Genomic DNA, 6,728 nt, shown 5'->3' on the forward strand with positions numbered 1-6,728 from the left:
AAGAAGAAGAAGAACCGGAGGGGGTGGTGGTGGTTTAGAAGAAGAAGAAGTGGTGGTGGTGAAAAAGAAGAAGAAAAGTGGAGGGAAAGTTTTGGCGGAATGATTCAAAATTCAAAATTTTTGGCGGAAATGACATAAGCGACGAAATTTTTCAATTTTCGTCGCATGAGTGAAAAATTCAAATTTTTTGGCAGAAATGACCTATGCGATGAAATAAAAAATTTTGTCGCATGAGTGAGAACTAATGCGACGAAAAAAAATTTCGTCGCATGAGTCACAACTTATGCAACGAAATAAAATTTTCATCGCATGAATCCAAACTTATGCAATGAAACACGTTTCGTCTTATAAGCACTCACTTAAGAGACGAAAATTTTCAATTTCTTCGCTTAAGTACTCACCTAAGAGAGGAATCCAGTTTTGTCTCATAAGTGATCACTTAAGAGACGAAATTGAAAAATTTTGTCGCTTAAGTACTCACTTATGAGACGAAAAATAATTTCGTCTCTTAAGTGGTTACTTAAGCGACGAATTTGAAAAATTTCGTCTCTTAAGTCTTTTTTCCTAGTAGTGTATGAACAGGTTCAATCAAGAATAAACCATAAACGCACTGCGTAAATTCTTACTACTTCCTTTAACTACTTATGCAAGATGAACGCACCATTACTAAGCCTTTAGAATAACCAATCAAGGTATAGACGCTATCCTATCAACAAGTTATTCTAAGCATTAAGATCAATGGAAGTGATTGAACAAGTATGCAAAACTAGTGTGAAACGCCTACCTAGCATGCAAGTCTCTCTATTTGGTTTCATCTATTGTCCTATAGGTTTTACTACTTTGAATTAAGCCGTATTAACCGTTTACGAGATTAAACAACCTAATTCTAGCCTCACTTACAAATTCATAATGTTCTATGTATGCATCCATGAACATAAACAAGCAAGAGTTCCCTATAAACCAAAACCAAACAGACAATCCATAACTAAGTAATAACGAAATCAAGGTTGTAAAACAAAGTTTATTGCATAATTCGGGGCTTCAAACCTTCACCCCTAACTAAGATAAACTAGCCACACATCGTTGTAGAAATCACACAGAGAAAATAAATTCGAAAGTTAAAGATTACAAAGGGAAGACGAAAACTGTGAATGGAAGGAATGACGATGATCTTGGCGACTTCCCCTTGATGGATTCTTGTGCGATGCAGCAACGTGAAGGCTCTCTTGCAGTATGACGGCTTAGAGTCGTTCTGGTATTAGGGTTTTGCTTTAAGTAGTCTCCAAGTCTTCAAAGCTTCTTTTTCAGACTATGTTTCCTTCTTTGACTAGGATCAATGTTTGGGCTATCTTTTGAATGTCTTCCACATATAATCTGGGCTTGGCTTTTGGGCAAATTATATTAATGATGTCACTTTTCAAAATCGTGTAAAAAACCCCCTAAGAAAGCTTCTCAAAATTCAACCCAAACACTGCCTCGAACTTGACTGCTGCACAGCTTTCCCGGCACTGCTGATTTTCTGTCCAACTTCGACGCTTCATAAATCCTAGATGCCATCACCGATTTGGATGATTCTTGAGTTCAAATTGATCTACAAATGCTCCTCTACAAATCTGGGCAGTCATCTTGGTGAAACCATTCTCGGAAACAGCATGGAAATAAGCCTTGAAAACCGGAGAAAATAAGCAGAAACCAGTTTTCAGCTATTTGTGTTTGCAGTTTCTGTTTTGGGTGAAGTGGTTCCATCGCCTTTCCTTGATATTTTTGACCATGTGAGTGATCAATCTCCATCCTTGACATCTCTACTTCGTATTGGAAGCCTTGCTTGCATCACTAGAGCACATTTACATTATCTTGCTCCACGAAGTACATAAAAAATAACAAAGTTAAAACGATCTTTTTAAAGGAAAATAGACAAGTTAAATGCAAAGGTTAAACTATAAAATTGTCGCATTTTATGCTCCTATCATGTAGCCCAGAAACCCATCTAGCAACTCAATCTCTTCCTCGCCCTTCCATTGCCGCTCAAATTGACTCCTCTATGTGTCAGCGCCACCGACGGTTTATTCTCCTTTGGCACCAGCAGTAAAATCGGGTTGTATTGGATCGTCCACAGCCGCTTCGAGTCCAATCGTCTGAAACCACTGATCCAACCGTTTGAAACCATCACCGTCGCGGTTATCACTGAGCAGTCAACGCAACAATAACGGTGGGAGGAGCGATGCCAATGACAACGAGGGCAAAATCAGAAGTGGAGGAGGGGAAGGCGGTGTTGATGATGTCATCGTCGTCCTCGTAAACAACATCGTCTTACGAGGAAGAGAGAATTCTGATCCTTATGGCAAAATGTTGAGGGTTGGGTGATGAGTCTGTTGGTGGTGGTGATGTCATGAGAGAGAGAAAATGGGGAAGAAAATGGCTACGGATGGTTTAGTTAAGCAGAGAGATACTTAGTTTCATCAGTCTGTTTAGTGTACGAAAATACCCTCACATGTCCGTCTATGTGGACATAAAAGTTAACAGAATTGGCTTATTTAATGGTTGGGTAGCAATTCGGCCAATTTTAAAATCTTAGGGTAACAAAATGACATAATTAAAAGTTAGGGTAACAAATTGACATCATAGTGAAAACTAGAGTAGCAAATCGGCTAATAAGCCTAATGGTAAATATTTGGTGAATAAAATAATAATCTATTCATTTTTCTGCCTTTCTATAAAAATTATCAATGATATAACTTCGCGCACGAAATTCAATTATCGTAACCTACTGACATTGGTTTAGAAACATGTTAGGCACTTAGGGTGCAAATATGATGGACGTTGCAAGGATTCTTCGATCTGTTAAGAGCATCTCACCAACAGCTTCCTCATTTTCTTGAATTTATCAATTTTGAGGAATATATAGTTGTTTTTATGTCCAACAGTTTCCCCATCTCATTTCTCAAAATGGGGATGGAGAAGAAAAAGAAATTTTCATTCTTCAAATTTGCAGCAAAGTCTTCCTTCTCTAAAATTTAATTCTTCACGTGTTCTAACGAATTCAAGACAACAATATAATATTTTATTGAGTATTTTATTATTACAATGAAATATATAGTGGTCTTTTGTTATAATTAATAATGATATAGTCTATTTTATTGTTGCATTAAATGCCTAAATCTTCAAAATGGAGAAGCTGTTGGATTTTGAGTATAAATTTTTTTAGAGATTTTAGCTTTTGTTTTCCATTTTAAAAAAATTTTAAGAAAGCGGTTAAAGATCTTCTAATATATAGAAGGTGATTTGAACCTCGGTCTGTGGAAAATATGCTTTGAGGAGATGTCATACATATATTGTTTCTGACCACGAAGTATTAGCTCACCCACCTCCCGTAGTTTTGACGAAAAATAAATAAATTATGGCATGACTATGTACGTTATAACCGATGGCATTTATTTTCAAAATTTTATTTTTGTAGTTGTCAACTGCTATAGAGAAAGACAAAAAATAAAAAGTAAAAACAATCATGATCATGTCTCTCTTTTTTCGATTAAAAGTCATGATCAGAAGTTCAGAACTTTAGAAGCTTAAAGGGCCCTTTCATTCTCATTATATCTTAATGAAAATGAGAGTTTCACACGCTGTGTCGAAACGCTGCGTCGATCTCTCTTCGTGATTTGTACAGGGGTATTTCGGGTAATTATAGCAGAGAAACCCCATTACTCTACAGTGACTTGTTTGAGAAGTAGAGAGGAGGGACGAAAAAGTGACTAAGAGCAGAGCAGAGAGCTCGGAATTCTCCGGCTCTCTTTTTCTCTCTCCTTTTTCGTCTTTTAGGTTACATTTTCCGGCGAACGGAAAGCAAGTGACGGCCGTGAGCGAGATGGCGTTCGACTCTCTCAAACAACCAGAAATCTCGACCTCTCGGTTGAGCCGCTTGTCCTTTCATTTTCAAGAACCCGAGCGCTCCACCGTCGAGACAGGCCGGCTCGTCTTTGCCGCCGCCGGTTCAGTTCAACGTGAAGACGACGACCGCTGTGGGGTATACATCTCTCTCCCTATCGGTTCTTGACGTTGTTTATTGTGTTGCATATATATATATATATATAGGTAGCGTTAATCGTTTTTAATATTCTATTATCAAATCTTTGAATCGTCACTGTGTGTAAATTTGGATGAAGCCAAAGAAAAGATGGTATGCTCTTTTTCGGATTGGATTGATGCTTTTGATGATGCTTTTGAGCGAATTTATAGCATTGAAAATTGAATGTGTATAATAGCCTGTGAAATTTGTTTCAGTTTCTTATTTGTGGAGTTAATTGTGTTGTATATACATAGCAGGATAGCAGTGAATCGTTTTTTTTTTGGTATTCTCTGATAAAAATTTTGTTAAAAAACGTATATACAATGAACATTCAACTTACCGGCTCTGTCTAGGTATAGAAGTGCACCTTCTCCATAGCAATTGTGATGCTAGTTTTGTGGTTTTGCCTATTTGTAGGATATTCGTTGTGCTAGGGGATCATTAACTCCAAGCTCGTCTTGTAAAGGTTTGTACAGATTTCCGCAAGAGTTCTGCACAAATGCATAAGTTTCTTTCTCTAAATCCTCTACTATTTGCCAAAACAGAGATAAGGGGCAATTCTTCTGCAAGGGATGGACATGACATGGATATTGCAGGGTTCTGCCATATGATTTTTGTTGAGAATCTTGAGAAAGGAATCCTACCACTTACAATTACGGATTTCATATTCCAGCAGCTTCGTATATCATGTCAAGCATTTGTTTTGCCAAGTAATCCATCAGAGGCATATACAAGAGGGATTACCATGGTCAACAACAAAAGGAACCTTGATCTGTTATCTGATTTTTTGGAAAGTTCAGATCACGTCGTCACTCCCTCAAGCGGAAGGTATATTTTATATTTTCTTTCTGCAATTTTAAACTACTTACAACTGGTTAGTGTAGATAAGGTTTCAATCATTTCTGTGATTTCATTCCTAACCAATTAGAGTTTACAAGATTCTGAAACTTTAGCATTTCATTGGTTACTTATGTTGTTTATTTTTACATCTATGCAGGCCTTGGGTAGTAACTGGGAGACTAAGAGTATCATTTAAAACCTGCAAGCTTACAACTCAGGTTAGTTTCGTATAATTTTTCATATGATTGTGACTGTAATGGTGGAGAATCCTCTTTTTCTTTGTGTCATCCTGTGATATCTGGTCATTGAATATGAAGATCAGGTACCAGATTTCATTGAAAGATACATTGGATGTGCCATTATAAATCATGTAGTTACCATTTTACCCCAATAAATAACTAGATAATTTTTCTCACAGAACCCCTCTTTGTACTCTCTCCCTGCATAAGAGAGAAAGGATAGTAAATCCTCATAGACTAGCATAGAGCATCAATTTCCACTAACCAAAAGAAATTTCTGTATTGATGTGCAGACGACTTTTATGACAGAGCCGAAGCAACAATATGGATTGTGCATCTCAAATGTGGAGAGAAGGGTGAGCTTATATGTATTTTGTTTTAATTATCTGCTTAATATTTCAATGTTATTTCAACCGTATATTAAATATTTTAATGTTATTTCAACCGTATATTAAAAATAACATAAATGTTCATTCTGATGCGGATTTAACAGATTGTTTGTGGGACAACTATTGTGGCTTTTATCCTTGAAAATTTCATCTTCATTGGTACGGACACTAGGGCTACCGATTATTCAGGCTCTGTGACGAGAACTAATGTCAACAAATTGCGTTTGCTCACTGAACATATAGTAGGGGCTATGGCTGGGGACGGAGCAGCATGTCTAGGATTATGGGTTCATTTGCGCGGGTTGATTAGAGACTATAACGAGAATGAGACCCGAAACAGGCTTGGCAGTAAAAGGAGCTCAGACCGCCTTGGAGTGAAAGTAGTGGCACGACGGGCATTGGACTATTTGAAGAGAAAAAACGAGCACGACACTGAATTGTAATAGCAGGCTATGAGTCAACTGGACGAGCTTCCATTTTTTTAATTGATGTCAATGATCAATATCCCCAGTCTTACACATCTGTTGTGATTGGGAGTGGGGCGCCTGCAGCTAAATTGATATTCGATCCTCAGTAAGTGATTTTGTTTGTCATCTTGGTAATAGATTGAAAGACTATTTATGTTTAATAAATATAACTAGCTAATATATATTTTCTCTAGGATATACATGAGGCAGAGCTTGTCCGTGGAGAGTGCAAAACTTTTATCTTTGGATGCTCTAATTGCAGGAGCTGTAGAAGATTCTGATACGGGCGACTCTTTGAACGGTGATCACCCCATCTCTACTTTAGTTTAAAAATAATTTTTACTGACATAATTATGATAGAAGTGCCTATAAACTTTCCAATAAAGTGATAATCATGCTAGCAGTTGCTACCTACTTTTGGTACTTAACTAACCGAGAAAGTTTAACTCCATATATACATAACCAGCCGATAGAATTTTACTCCATACACACCTTTCTGACCTCACCACTCTCCTAAAACATGTCAAACAGTCAAAGAGTTGTACCTCCTTTTGGTACGTATGACAGATTATAGAAGAAAAATTATCGAAGAAATAGGTTTTGAGCTGTGGACTAGTTTTGCTTCAATGTCTTTCTTGCATGCGATCATTTTATTGGATATCTTATGTAGCTCAAATATACCTTTCACATTAGTTATTTGAAGTATGACTTTATTCTTTAACAGTGTATC

This window comes from Fragaria vesca, linkage group LG2, assembly GCF_000184155.1.
Source record: "Fragaria vesca subsp. vesca linkage group LG2, FraVesHawaii_1.0, whole genome shotgun sequence".
Classification (NCBI taxonomy): domain Eukaryota; kingdom Viridiplantae; phylum Streptophyta; class Magnoliopsida; order Rosales; family Rosaceae; genus Fragaria; species Fragaria vesca.